At 49.3% G+C, this 15,505-nt stretch overlaps 1 long non-coding RNA gene across 4 annotated transcripts; it reads right to left on the reverse strand.

Annotated features, from left to right (window-relative positions):
- Positions 1 to 12,011: 12,011 nt before the first annotated feature.
- On the reverse strand, positions 12,012 to 15,197 carry LOC135975721 (uncharacterized). 4 transcript variants are annotated; one of them, XR_010592728.1, is made up of 6 exons: positions 15,017 to 15,197; positions 14,404 to 14,767; positions 13,880 to 13,991; positions 13,582 to 13,654; positions 12,502 to 13,061; positions 12,012 to 12,376 (listed from the first exon to the last, which is right to left on the reverse strand). It is a non-coding gene; the product is annotated as an uncharacterized LOC135975721 (long non-coding RNA). The 4 variants fall into 4 exon arrangements; XR_010592727.1 differs by lacking the exons at positions 14,404 to 14,767; positions 15,017 to 15,197 and having other exon boundaries at positions 12,502 to 12,589; positions 12,738 to 13,061; positions 13,880 to 14,232; XR_010592729.1 differs by lacking the exons at positions 14,404 to 14,767; positions 15,017 to 15,197 and adding an exon at positions 14,160 to 14,222.
- Positions 15,198 to 15,505: the final 308 nt, after the last annotated feature.

Raw genomic sequence — 15,505 nt, forward strand, 5'->3', positions numbered from 1 at the left:
AGAGTCCTCCGGCGCTGCCCTGGGGGTCAGAAAAACAGGTCCATAAACCCCTCTGTGCTTCACAGCAGGCAGGTCCAGGCATATTTACACACTGAGCTGAAACAGACACTTGGACACACCTGGCTGACACAGACACTGTCTCTGATTAGCTCCCATTTACCATGCAGATAAAATGCAGAATCTCAGAGGGAAGAGCTGCCAGCCTCCACAGGGGAAGAAGGAACCGTTGGAATTTAAGGCAAGTGATTCGATTTAGCAACATCATCTCCACGACAGGTTGTTAATGAACGTCCCGGAGAACGCGAGTATGAGTGTGAGATGTTGTCGGTCAGTGTCATGAGTTCAGCTTAGAGGATGGAGGCAGTTTTTGTCCATAAATCAGATAAACAGCTGAGCAGCTCAGTCAGTCGGAGCAATATTCCAGTGGAATAGAGTTCTATTAGAATTAGAAACAATGGGAACCACCCCTGGGTCTAAACCGGAAATGCTGCAAGCTGCGCCAGCAGGCCCCTCCTCTCCCTGGGCTTCAGAGGGCAGGATCCTGCCCCAGCCCGAATGTCTACACAGCTGTGTGTAGGGCCATAGTGTGAGCTCTGCGAACCTGGGCTGGGAGACGCACTGCTGTGGGTGTAAAGCACAGTGCAGATGTACCCTCTGGCATCTTACCAACAGGGGCTGAGCCCAGCCTTGCCAGAGATCTGGGGGAAAGGAGGGGTGTGGTCTGAACCAGTGAAGCTAGGCTGGTGGTGTGGCAAGGGCTGGGTACTCCTCTCATCCGGATCTCAGCTTCCCGGGGGTGGCTGGCTGGCTCCCCAAGCGGCCTCCCAGGCCGGAGAGGCTCCATGCTGTCTTTTGGCTGGCAGGGAGACTTTGAATGAGGCCGTCTCTGGTAGCCCATCTCCACTTTCCCAACCAATCCTCATGCTGGTGTTGGGGTCCACTAGGCATAGCTACCAGGTAACTCAGGAGAGTGGAAGGCCACAAGTGCCGATGAAGCTGTTTTGCTCTGGGTCTGTGAACCACAGTGACTCCATCTTGGGAACTCTCACCTACTTCTATGCTAACTGCTGACAGGCTCTGAAGTAGGCTGAAGCAGAAATGTAATGTCACCTTTTTAGCAGATGGCTGCAGTTTCACTCACACTAGCAGAAATAATAGAGATAAGAAGCGGGGTAGTTAGTTTGCAGGCGTCTAACTCAAGGTCGCAAAGACTGGGAAAGTTCTCACAAGCTTATGTAGAGCTTATTGTACCAGTTGTCTGGAAGGGAGGGGTAAGGGGGAACAGCCAGACAAAGAGATGTATGCAAACAGTTTGGAGTATAAAAGGTAAAAGTTGTTTTTGTTGCACTGGATTTGAGACATGCTGGTCTCCTAGTGCCATTTCAGAGCTCTGAAATAAACTTGGCTTGCTTTCTCCCCTCGGTGTCTTTATTGGTGCCAAGCACACTGGGCGACGAACCCCCTGTTTGCCATCCCGGGCCCAGTTCTGGGCAGGCAACACTGGGGTTGCTGCTATTCCACCGCCCGTGCGCCAGCTCTTCCCAGTGACGCCCACAAAGCCCGGCTGTACCAGCCACCTGGCTGGAATTGCGGGGGCACAGGGAGCCATTGGCTAGCATTCAGTAAAGTCATTAGTGTAGGCGCTCTGGAGGGAAGGCAGAAAGGAAGGGAAGGGGAAAGTGGGGAAGAGTCCCCCATGTGTTTTTTAACCTTTAGCTCTGCTTCCCTGGTCGGGATCTTCAGCTGATGTGCAGGGGATATTCATGGGTTTGCTGGGGGGGAGAGAGCCTCCCAGCTCAGGTGACTGAGGGAAATCCCAATTGCACAGCATGGGGGTGGGGGGGGGACTGTCGTTATCGGCTCAGGGCTGGGCTGTGGGGTGGGGAGGGGTTCTCTCCCTGGCCACTCAGGGCTGGGCAATGGGGGGTTCTCCCTGAGCATTCAGGGCTGACCAGTGGGGGGAGGGGCTCCCCATGGCAAGTCAGGACTGTGCAGCAGAGGGGGCTCCCCTGGCAGCTCAGGGCTGGGGGGGTTCGTGAGGGGGCTCGCCTCAGTTCAGATGGGCAGCGGGGGGGCTCCCTTGGCAACTCAGGGTGGGGCAATGGCAGGGGGGCTCCCCTGAGAGCTCAGGGCTGGGCAGTGGAGGGGGGAGGGGGCTCCCCTGAGAGCTCAGGGCTGGGCAGTGGGGCTCTGCTGGTTGAAGCTGGGTGGTCTCATTTCAATTAATCTTGGCGAGTTGAGCACAGGAGAGAACTCAACCCCCTCTTACCACCTGGAGTTTCCTTCTGCAGGGGTCTTGGGGCACTGTCAGGGCATCGTCCCTGCTGCCCATGCAGGGTCCTGCTCTGGGGGCCATTTGGGGTCTCTGTTCCTGGCACTGTCCCCTGTCCCCACACTCAGAGGTGTCTGGGGCGGAGGGTGGGGGCTGTCGCTAAGGAGCCAGCTTGTAGCTCTCCCTTGTGAGCAGCAGCTCCTCTGCCTGCCTCCCTCCTTCCTAAACACTGCGCAGGTGAAGCCAGCCACGTCCCCAGGTAGAAGAAGGTGCTAGACCTACCATCTCCAGTGCCGACCTGCCAGCCTCCCCTCTCGCTCAATCCCTGGACCGGAGACAGCTTAAACCGTCCCTCTGCTTGGCTGTGTCTTGCAGCACTTCCTTTTAAGTGTGCAGAACCTCACTGCATCCCTTTCCTATTCCTCCTCCCACACCGAGTCACAGCTCGAAGATTCATTGGGCCAGAGAGCGTGACTGTGAAGCCTGGTGGGTAGGGACTGAGCTGGGAGGTGAGAAATCCAGGGCCCAGTCCCCTGCTCCAATGATCTGGTATTGATCCAGAATACGACAGCTGAAACCGAGGGATCCTCTGTCAATATATCCCTTAGCCCAGTGGTTAGGAAACCAATGCATGATTGGTATAGTGAGTTGTAACAATGCGGTTCTGGCGGGACCCAACTGAGAGTGCCAATTCAGGACAAATTGCTAAATCAGGGCAGTCACAGCCCAAGGCTGGGGATTTTCCACCTCTAAGGCAAACCAAACCAGCCAGCCAAAGAGGACTTTGGTCTCACCTCACTGGCTAACCACAAGTCACACAAGCAATTCTCTTAGACACTTCAGTTTCCCAGTATCACCACCAGTGCCACTCATTATGGGGACAAATGGTTATGAAAACCAATACCCCCATCAAAGAAAAAAGGTTCTCCTTAACTATACAAATATGCCCCATTCATCAACCTCCGTGTCCAATATTTCCATAAATCGGTCATAAGGAACACTGGGGCACATCCTGAACTGGGAGAAGTAAGCAAAACACTGCTTCTATCTTATTTCCTGTTCATGTTTTATGGAATTAAATTTCTGAGTGAGAGAATCAGAGACCATTGAGAGATCTGTCTTTACCTCTCCCAGCCCTGCAGTTCTAGCTCTCATTAACTTCCCCTCTACAATATAGCTAAACAACTATTTCCTCTCCACTTCCTGTTGACACTCAATAGCCTCTGTCCACTTCTCTAGTTCTCAGACATTGTCCTTGCACCACTACACAGACTGAACCCAGGTCACCCAGCAAAGTACAAATTGTTGCAGTGGAATTAGTTGGCAGAGCTGACTCTGCTCACTGGAAAACTCTAGAAGCCCAACCTCCTGAAAGCTTCAGGCCAGCGATGTCAGGGTTTGATGCTGACTGGAGGGTAAGAGTATCTCCAAGTGGAAATCAATGGGAGTTGTTCCTGCCCTGGGGGTCAGGGTGAACAACAGATCTGGGAGTTCAAGGCAACCCACGTTACAGGCGGGTCATTCACAAACAAGGCTGGACAACGTATGGGCCCACAGCCAATAGGTCCTTTTATCAGAGCCCCCAGCGATCAGGGAAGGGTGGAGTGATGGTTCTGGTATCTGCCCATCTCCAGCTAACACTGAAGCCCCTGCCTGGATTCTCCTGTACAGGAGGCGCTGGCTGTCAGTCCCCGGGTGGGTCTGCAGTGATCTGCCTAGAACACAAGATGGAGGTGACAGCACGGTGCCATGAAACGCAGCCAACAGGGTTAGACACCTGCAGCTCTCACTGGCTCCAGAGGGAGATGCAGGAGCTCAACATGTAGCCAGTGACAGACAGGGTCAGAGACACATGAGTTGGGAGAGTGATGGAGACCCAGGCAGGGGAGGGGAGATCGGATTGAAGGCAGCGTCTGTCACAGCCTAGGGCTACAGGAGACTCCTGCCAAAGAACGGAACGGGAACCGTCGCAGGGCCAGGCTTCTCCCCAGCTTGCCAAAGGCTCACAGCCACACCCAGGCTCTGACGCAGTTTAGTCCCAAACTGGAACAAAATCAAGACAGTTTCTCAGCTCACTTTCTGCATCTCAGGGGCTCTGGCAGATGCTTCCTGTCATTTCCTACCGCAGTCTCCTTCAGCCAGTTCCTCCTCACAGCCCCTCCCTCTCAGGAATGCCCTTTGCCCCTTATAGCCCCTTCATTGTCCCAACAGGGGTGCAGGACCTACTGCAGTTCCAGGTGCCAGCCACTGAGTGACATACCTTCCCCCCCTCCACAAAAACCTGCCTTTTCCCTTACTTGTGAGGCCCCCTCTGGACTGCTCTCACCCCCAACCCAAAATAGACTCCATCTATCGTAGTCATATAGCCATATTCCCCATGTGCCCCACACTCCTTAACGCCAGTCTTCGTTTCAGTCACAGTCTTCTCCAGGCTTTCGAGGTCTCTGCACGCAGTGTCTCTAGCTCTCCCTCAAGCTCCTGACCATCAGGATCAGGCCACCCCTCTCCTCTCCAGTGGCCTGATGTTCGGCAGACAGCTGCTCCTTCTGTCGCTGCACCATCGGTAACTCCATCCTGCAGTCATTCTGGGGCACCTCCCAGCCTCAGGACAGGAACTATGAAACAGGTGTCCCATTTCCCCTTCTGCAAAGGATCACTGCTTTCACCTTGGCCCTGGAGGCTCCACCTGGGTCCCCATACCCCTCCCCCCACAGAGCCCTGAGCTCCACCTGGGTCAGGGAAACCCCTTTTCATGAACCCTAAATAAACTTGGCAAGTATTAAGCAGGGTCCTCTGGAGACAGGACAGAACTGGTTTTCAGAGACATTATTTTGGGCAATTCAGCTAATAGCCCTTTGTATTGGGCAGTCACTGCTCCTTCCTGAATCTAGCACAGGGAAAGCCCATCACTTCTCTGCCTCTCCCCCCACAAAAGCTACCATCAGCAGCAGCTACAAATGCCATTTGTGCTGCAGAGTCCTCCAGGGTCTCCTCTCCACAGCCTGCTTGTTGCTAAACCTCCCCTTCTGCATGGGCTGTGCCAATAGCTTCAGGAGAGAGTCACCTCACTCGCCAACTGGCCAGCCTTAGAGCCCAGTCAGTTAACCCCTTGCCCCTGATTGCTGCTGGGATGTAACACAGCCACAGGGGAGGGGAGCAGTTTCCAGATTCAAACTGGTGACACTTCAGCCCATAATGTCACATAAACCATCATGTGCCAGCAATGCCCCTCTGCCGTGTACACTGGCCAAACCACACAGTCTCTACGCAAAAGAATAAATGGACACAAATCAGACGTCTAGAATTATAACATTCAAAAACCAGTCTGAGAACACTTCAATCTCCCAGGACACTCAGACTTAAGTGGCAATTCTTCAACAAAAAACTTCAAAAACAGACTCCAATGAGAAACTGCAGAACTGGAATTAATTTGCAAACTAGATACCATCAAATTAGGCCTGAATAAAGACTGGGAGTGGAGGAGTCACTACAAAAACTAATGTCCCCCTGCTGATACTCACACCTTCTTGTCAATGGCTTGAAATGGGCCACCCTGTTTACATTGACCTCATTACCACTACAAAAGTGATTTTTCCTCCCTTGGTATTCTACTGTTGAGAATAGCCCACTTCCACTTGAATTGAATTGTATCGTTAGCACTGACCCCCCACTTGCTAAGGCAACTCCCATCTTTTTGTGTGCACACACACACACCTACTACTGTATTTTCCACTCCATGCATCTGATGAAGTGGGTTTTAGCCCACAAAAGCTTATGCCCAAATAAATTTGTTAGTCTCTAAGGTGCCACAAGGACTCCTCGTGTTTGCTGATACAGACTAACATGGCTACCACGCTGAAACCTATACATACAATGTCCTTTTCTCCCATCAGCCTTAATGTTTTATCCATTTCCCAGACTGTTACTTAGGATTAATTGCACTTTCCTACATCACTGGGGCATTGTGAACTCACTTGAGAAGGGAGCATAATAGCGTTTGCGACCCGGGACAACGTTTTTCTTGCTTGCATTTCACTCTTGAAATAAAAGATTTTTCCTACCCTGGTTTTGGCAGAGGACTTTGGAAGACTGAAGAATCAGAATGGGACAGTCTGTATCCTCACAAAAGATATTTAGGCCCTGAACTCCTGTTGAAATCCCTGGGAATTAGGAGTCTAAATATCTTGGTGGATCTGGTCCAGTGACCTCACAATAGACCAGGGGTCGGCAACCTTTCAGAAGTGGTGTGCTGAGTCTTAATTTATTCACTCCGATTTAAGGTTTCGCGTGCCAGTAATACATTTTAACATTTTTAGAAGGTCTCTTTCTATAAGTCTATAATATATAATTAAATTATTGCTGTATGTAAAGTAAATAAGGTTTTTTAAATGTTTAAGAAGCTTCATCTAAAATTAAATTAAAATGCAGAGCCCCCCAGACCGGTGGCCAGAACCCAGGCAGTGTCAGTGCCACTGAAAATCAGCTCGTGTGCTGCCTTTGGCTCACGTACCATAGGTTGCCTACCCCTGCAATAGACCGAGCACCAAGCTACAAGTGGTCCAGTGCTCAAATGAGGAAGGAGAGAATGCTGAGCTACAGTGGAGTTGGTCAAAAATTATTTTCTGATGAAAGTTATTTTGGAAACAGTCAGTAAGGTGTTCCATTTTAAAAATTTGCAAGAGCCAAAAAATTCAATTTTTGAAAACTGAAAAGTTCAGGGAAATATTTGTTTTTAAATAAAAACCCAAAGACTTCCCAGAAACATTAATTTGTTCCTTTCAAAAGTTTGTGGAAGATATTTAACAGTTTCTGACCACGTCTAGCCCCAAAGTCCCTGTACAATTTTCTTTCAGGCTGTATGCACCAATCCATCCACTAGAACAGAATCTAACTTATCCAGTTCAGGAGTGTTGTTGTAGCTGTGTGGGTCCCAGGATGAGACAGACAAGATGCGTGAGGGAATATCTTTTACTGGACCAAGTTCTGACGGTGGAAGAGAAGCTTTCCAGCTTCTTGTGATCTGAGGAGCTCTGTGGAGCTTGAAAGGCAGCAAAAGTTGGTTCAATAAGAGATTACCTGCCTCACCCACCTTGTCTGTGTTTTACGAGTGTCAGTCACCCTGGTACTGGAACTCTGTGGCGCTGGTAGCAGAGCTCACAGCTACCAGCCCATGCAATGTGTGTGCCCGGCAGCCTGAAACACAGATGTTACACAGCTCATTACCGCCACCCATTGGTGAAGAGGGGAAAGAGCAGCCAACACCTGCTCCATCAGCTGTTTACCCAGAACTCCATAGACAGAAACTGCTCAGAGAAGGAACTCTGCCGCCCTCTGTCAGCAAACAGGGGGAAGTACAGCTAAAGAACTCATTGCCTAAGCTTTACCTGAAATCCTCCATGACATTTTGGGTCCTCCCTGGGACTGTACACGAGCCCCAAGTTGGTCACATAATGGGACTGAACAGAGACTGAGGGGAACAAGGCTCCTACCCGGTGGCAAGAACTCCGCTCAGGGGTCCTGTCATCCTCTCCACTGAGGACTTTGCAAAGGGATGGCACTGAGCAGACTTCCCAGCAAGAGGCGGCATTGAGGGGGATCTTGGCTGAAGCTGCAGTCGAGGGAAGTGAACTCTGGGGAAGGACCCCGACACAGCACCAGTACAGCGGAGATCACTATAGCTGGGATAGGTGCGAGGAGGGGCTCAAGAATTGACAAGCTGAAAGTTTTTGCTTTGGTTCTCCCCTGGAGCGGGATTTCAAGGAAGCTCAGTTTGGGAAGTTCTCACATGCCAGGGCGTGTAGCCGAGATCACAGCTTGACCAGCCACTGGAGACTCCTTAAGGCATCTCGGTGGGTCACTGCTCTTCCCAGCAGGGTCTCCATCTATTTTAAAGCAGCCCCACCCCCATGCACCTGCCCATTCGTGAGGGGATTTGAAGTGAAAATGGGGTCATAGCACAGCGAGGTCCCAGCGCAGGTGAACGGAAAGCCGTGTACTAAGGGGGCACAGAGGGGTCATTAGTATTAGCTCCATTTTACAGATGGGAGAATCTGAGACACAGAAAGGAGAAGTGACTTGCCCAAAGCCACAAAGGGAGTCTAGCAGAGAGCCAGGAACGGGATCCCAGAGTCCTAACCAATAGACAGCCTGCCTCCCTTGATTCTTGTGTTTCTTGTCCTGACGTCAGTCACCTGTTGAGACCTGGGAGTTCAGAGGGGAGCCTCCTGCCCCAGAGCTACCATGTCCCAAGAAATAGTGACTCAATACTGGGATGGCAGCAGCTTGGCCCCCAATATTGCACCACAGGAGATACAACACTGGAATGACAGCAACACACTCTGGTCCCAGGGAGAAGCAGCACTGGTGAGCCTGAGAAACCCAGGATAGCTACACTCAGAAACCGCATGGGCATGTGCAGGGGCAGGCGTGTGACAGCAAAGCAAAGGAGGAGCCACCACGGGGAATGGGAAGAAGGTCTCTGAGCAGAACAGCCACCTCCTGTCCTTTGCTCCACAGCCCTAGGATTGGCCCAGTTGGTGACTTCAGACAGCACTGAACACTGCCACCATCACCACAGTGCCACCCATGGCATCTGGTCACCGGTCTCCTGGGAGCCTTCAACAATCCCAGCCTACGGTTCTAGCCTTTGTGGTGTCAGAAAAAGCCCTTCCTACTGCAGAACTGTCATCCTGAGCCTGCAGGCAGGCACAAACAATAGCTCAGAGATGTGAACTGCTCAGTGCATCCTAACAGAAGTGTTAATTCTGTAGCAAATTGAGAATGTCTATGTTAATTATTTCATTGGTGAGCATTTGAACAGCCAACCAGCGTGTTTATCTCACAAATGGGAACTAGTGAAAAGATTCCCCAGCCAATTTTCATTTTCAATACTAAACTCTGCAGGACAAGCACAATTAAAAATTGAGAGACAGCATAAAAACAGTAAAATGCAACAGCACAGCGGATGCTGTACTGATCATATTGACATAATTAAAAGGCATCCACTGTTAAAATATCGCCATATCTACTGCAAGCTCCTCAGCTTGTAGCGTTTCAGCAACATAAGACAAAGGTCAATCACATTTCCCCATCAAAACATTTCATACAGAACATGGCTTGTTTTCAGAGTGTCCATTTAAAAAAGTTTCAAACAAATCTGAGCAAGAAAACAACTGTTAGTTTTCAGCAGAGCTTTTCGTGGGGGGAAATTCCCAGCGTCACCAGTGATTGCCTGGTGGGCCAGAGTGACTTGACCACCACAGAATTTATATACAGAGGCGAGGGGAGGGAGGAAGAGAAGGGAGAAGAGGGTGGCAAGGGAGCCAGAGAGAATGTAGCAATTCTGTTAAACAGGACTGCAGTAGTATTTATCTTATCATCTACACCCACTTATTGTCCCATTTCCCCATGAGTTCACTAAGCTCTAGAAACCCAAAGTTTATTTTCCTGTCTGTTTGAAGTCTTTACATGGAGGTAGGCCTCAGCCTGTACCTAAACTCTCCCAAATTCAGGGGCTTCTTTTCCAAGGGGTCACTTCACCACAGACCGATCTGATGCTGTCTTTAGTACAGTCTCTTGCTCTTTAGCACGGCTTTTCCTTCCTGCTGTGGAGTGAGCTGGATCTGACATAGGTCCCAGACCTCTCCCACCACCAGCAGCCTCTGAGAAGATTGGTGGTTAATTGGAGCCACAGGACCATGCCCTACTTTTCACGTTCAGGGGTAGTCTATTGTCTACAGCTGCTGGGGTTGTTGGTGGGTTTTTTGCTGCCTTCCACTCATATGATAGCTCCCTCGGTCACATCCAGCCAACTCTCCACAGGGGTCCTGCTGCAATATTGAGGTCAAGCCCACTGTCGCATATAGAATGCCTTGTTTATAGCCAATGGGAACGTGATAGGGAAGGGAGAATCTGGGCAGGAAGACAATGGGGAATTGGGGACACAAACAACTAGGAGAAGAATGGGTAGCGCCTGCCTGTGAACCTTTATGGGAACAGGCAGAGAACATGACCCAGCAGGCAGGACAAATGGCAGTGGGATTTGGACATGATCTAACCTATCTCCCACCATGCGTCCTTGCCCCTAGATAAGCACCCAACTCAACCTCCCTTTCCACCTCCACAGCTGTTCTCGCCAAACACCTGCAGTCACGTGTTCCTGGCTGACCCCCCATCCAGTCCCCCAGTTGGACTTTGCCAGCATGCCCAGTTACAGGTCATTCCGACAACAGTTCTTCTCTTGGTTAACAACAAACACCCCTAGGTGCATTGAACTGAGGAGTGTCCATGTTTCTGTTTGACCTGTGATCAGCAAGGCTGTGGGTGAACTCCCAGCACTATGGGAGTCAATGGCCAAGTTCCCAATGACTTCAGTGGGACTAGAACTTTACCCTGTGCTCCTTCCCCATCACAGCTGGGAACATTCACACAGCTTTCCTCTGAGTGGGTATGAGGGACGGGGCTGTGTTTTACTGTAGTAGGATCCTATGGGGGTGACAGAGGACCCAGGGGAAATGCCACTCCTCTGCATTACAGTGGAGTGCACAACTCTGAGCTTGTGTGAACACTGGGGAGTTAAACCCTGGTTTGCAAGTTTACCTGGGGCACAGGCCTTGGCCCAGCTCTCTGCACCATGGGGAATTTCACTTGATGGGGGAGCTTGTCAATATCCCTTTACTACAGGTGTAGTTAGAGGACTCCTTCATATAGTATTTGAGTCAGACTTTGCTTCTTTGTTAGCACCTGGAGCCAATTAGAAACAGCCAGGGAGCAGGGCAGGAGATTGGGAAGCTTTGGGACAGAAGGGGAGACAACGAGAGAATAGCAAGGGAAAGAGGGAAGGGGACGTATAACAGTGGGCACCCATCTCTCATGAGCACCCCATGGTCAAATGTGTCTGCAGTCTTCAGATAGTATCAGGCCATGCCTCCAAGAAGTCCTTCCCCAGTGGCCTATGGGAGGGGAGGGGACCCAGGCCCACCCACTACTCCAAGTCCCAGCCCAGGGATCCTAAGAATAGCAGCCACACACCACAGATACTTCCCTGGGCCACTTCCCCACAGCCCCAGCCTTCACCAATACTTCACCCTTACCTCAGGGGTCTTCTAGGTTCAGGCCCAGGAACCAGCCAGGAGCTCTTCCTCACTGCCCACCACCACTGCACTGTCCATGGTGCTGCCATTCCCTTTCACTGGCCAAAAGCCCTTCTACACTCCTCTAGCTCCAGAAAGGAACTGAGTGGCTTAGCCTCTGCAGCTCCTTTTATATGGCCCTCCTGAGCCCTGATTGGCTGCTTTCTGCACAGTCTCTCTCCACTGCTCCTTTCCTGGGATGGATCTGGCAGGACCCTAAGGCCTCCAGCAGGGGGCCTCTGGGCCTAGTCCACCCCATTGCAGGAAGTAAATGGAGAGAAAAGATAGAAAAGAAAAGACAGCAGAAAAAAGAAAAGCACAAAAGACAAGAAAAGATCTGATGGAAATAGCCCCAGAAAAGGGGGGATGGAAGAGGAAATAGAATAGATACAGGGAGAGGAAACAAAGGAAACAAGTGGGTAGAGCTGTGATGATTGCAGGGGGTGGGGGAGGGGGACACACTGCTTGTGGAGGGAAGGTCCCGTGTGCAGAGAGATGGGGAAGGGTCATGTGTGGAGGGGGGGAGGACAACTTTTTTTTTTAAAAGAAGCACAGAGGCAATGATGAAAGGTGACACATTTCACTTTCTATTATTTTTTATTGTCTGTTTCTAAATGGCCCTAAGGGCTGGTCCCTGCTCGATGCCCCAGAGGAAGGCGAAAAACCTCCAGGGTCTCTGGCCAATCTGCCCTGGAGGAAAATTCCTTCCTGACCCCAAACATGGCGATCAGTTTGACCCTGTGCATGCGAGCCAGGACCACAGTGGGAAAGGACCCACTGGTTGCTATGGTTACACACCCTGCCCCAGTCACACCCTGAGATACAGTCTGTGTCCCAGTATTCGCCAATCACCAGTGCTTTCCTCTGATAAGGTACGACTCACTTCATTGCTTCCATCCTGGCAGACAGAACCAACTGCTCTCCTTCCTGGCATAAATCTTCCTACTGTTCCCACAGCTTGAAGCCCAGGCAGCTGTAATGAACCGTATTTGAAAGATACTTTATTATTACTAGGTATGTTCAGATTTTGGGGGTCTTACAATGAAATGTTGGTTTGCATCCGATTTATTTAGCATGAAGAGAACATTGAATGCTCACCTCTTTGTCAGTGATGGTCTAAGCATTGCTCTCCTTTTGAGAGGTAACATCTTCTGCAATGTCTAAATCTTGATAGGTGGTCCCTTAACTAGAGAGAGGAGATGCTTTTCTTAGATCTCCGCAAGAATGGCCGTCATCAGTTTTGTAGTATTCCCCTCTGAATGGCAGAAGAATCTGAAAATGAACCCAGAATCATTGACTTCTAGATTATTGCCATGAGACGGAGCACGTCTTACCTCGTCACAGGAATGATCCACTTCATGTATCTTCTTCCTGCACTTCTAAAGGACAATAAAGTGCAATGAACAATTCTGCACAAATATAATCAGTAGCACAGCTAATCTCTTGCAAGAGCAGTTCAAATACTCACCTCTCCACTGTGGTCAGTTGCCCTCTTATTTACTGAGCTGTCTAAATACCAATGTTACCGACCTGTAGCCAGCACCCAGCTCCATTTTTCCTTTGGTCAACAAAAATGGTTCGCTATCATGATTGTTTGCAACTTCCAAGCCTTCCAGTCTGGGAAGATCAGCTCAGCTGCATTTCTTCCATCTGAAAGACTGACCAGATCCATTATTGTCACCTGAACTCTCTGAGAATGTGTATGTCTCACCTCATGAAAGGGGATGATCAGCTTCCCTAATTGCTTCTTGAAAAGCACAGCCCTCTGCTCTCCTGACATCCGGAGAAGTGCGAGGTGCTGTAATGATCAATATCTGACAGATTTGTTTGGTGTCTGGAGGGCTCTTCACTGAAATGATCATTTTTCATTTACTTTAGGTGGCAAAATGGAACCTTAGATGCTCACCTCCTTGCCGGGAATGGTCTGAGCGTGGATGTGTTTGGAGAGATGCAACCAGCTGCGTGGTTTAACACTTGCTGGGGATAAGTGGCTACTCTCCTTTTCCATGAATAGACTCACAGGATGATTCTATTGCATCTCAGAGGCTCTGGCTACATACTTTGCTTTGTTCTCAGTTAGTTGGCAGCATTCCCCTCTTGACATATAACATAGGCTCCGAAAGAAAAACCAAAGTCTTGAATTTAAACTGAGATGCTATAAGCGGGTATATTCCTTACCTCCTGATAAAGAGGAACCCCTGTTGTCTGCTATGGCCCTCGACTCTTCATGTATCTTGGGATGTGTGATCAGCTGTAACAATCAATTTTTGACACAGCATTACTTATAATCAACCTTGGGGTGTCCTACATTTTTATGGTGCTTTCCCCAACCTTATTCCCTTGGCAAATAACCAATATAGAACTATTCACCGAGGCTGTGGTGAGCTGACCAGAGGTACATTCACCTGCAATCTTTCAAACAGATTTCATAGGTTCCTATAACCTATGAAATCTGCATCTGCACTGGTATCATTACCTGAACTACTCCTTATCCACAAGGAAAAAATGCTTTCTTCCCTTCGCAATGGGTCAGGCTGCTCGTGCAGTATTCCTCTCCTGGTATACAAGGCAAGTTTCATTTCTTTCATCTGAAAGAATAATCAGATCCAGGAACTGAACCTTGAAAGTCAAGAGAAGGTGAGTTCTTGACCTCTTGGCAGCACTGATTAATTTCACTTTTTTCCTTTCAGTAAGAACCCTCCCAGCTCTTCTAGGAGCTTCCTGAAGTTTTTTATATCCTCAATGTTCAGATGCACCTGAAGGTAGGAGAGGATCCATTCGTTTCCACTTGACTGGTACAGAAATGGTGTTTCTCACCTATAGACATGGACAGATCAGGTTCATCAATTCCTTCTAGAGCACAACAGCCTCTGCTCTCCTATCAGGAGAGGTATGATCTGCTGCTGGAACTATCAATATTTGGTATTTATTCCTGACTGGGTTTGCAACTGCTGCTTTGGCACAAGATTCATTTGGTAATAAGAGAAACTTGAAACTCACCTCCTTGGTCCGTGATCTACAGGGATGTTTACAGCTGGCAAGTGCAACTGGCTGCACTGTCTCAGGTGGCTGCTCTCCATTCCCAGGACTATAGCTACAGAATGCTCTTCTGTCCCCTCTGTGGATTCAGCAGGTGGCCAGGCCCACTGCGTTAGCACAGTCTGCACCTGCTTCTCACAGTCTTCCCTTGAGAAGTGAGAACAGCAGCAGTTCTTCTACCTGCAAGTTAATAAGATCCATTAATATCCACTTGGGTGCTCTGAGCCTGGGCATTTCTTACCTTTTCCCCAAGACAGTCGCTTTCACTCATTTCCTCCTGGCATGGGTGCTCATCTGATCCCCTCACATCTTGAATGATGATCACCTGCAAACATCAATGTTTCAGAGAATTTTTATTTGTTTTTCTACCTATGCAGAGCCATTGGTCAACATGTGCTTCATTTGGCTTCCAGATGCTCTTCTCTGTTCACCTCCTTCTCAGTGATTTTCCATTGCCTGGATGTGATTTTCAGAGGGGCAACCAGCTACATTGGTTAATAAATGATGTAGAAGTGGCTTTTTCCCAAACTGGAGTAATAAGATGCTTTTCTTGCATCTGAACTGGTATCATTACCTGCCTGCCTGCATTCTTAAGTTCAGCCATGTCTTGGAATCTTCCTCCCTTGAGAGGTCAGCACTGCCTTTCTTTCACCTGAAAGTAGAAACAGATTCACTGTGAGGTGCCTTCCTTACCTCTTGATAGAAATGATCAGTTCCACTTATTTCTTGACATTTGATAAATAAGCAACAATGATCACTTCTGTACAAACAGGATCAGTTGGACAATTTATCTCTGCAAATGAGAGAGCAGGTGAAATGCTCCTCTTCGCACTCTGGTTAGTTGCACTTTTTCTTTGTTACAACCTTGTAGGAAACACCAACCATTATCCAGGAAGGAAAAAGGAGCAAAGATCATCATCATTGGTAGGAATTACTGACTACTTACATCTGAACAAGTAGCTCCCATTTTTATTGCTTTCTTCAGTAAAGCAACTTCTTGTGCTCTTTGGAGATGAAGATTTCATCAGTTACATTTCCTCCACCTGAAAGTATGACCAGAATC

This window comes from Chrysemys picta, chromosome 14 (genome assembly GCF_011386835.1).
Source record: "Chrysemys picta bellii isolate R12L10 chromosome 14, ASM1138683v2, whole genome shotgun sequence".
NCBI classification, from domain to species: Eukaryota; Metazoa; Chordata; order Testudines; family Emydidae; genus Chrysemys; species Chrysemys picta.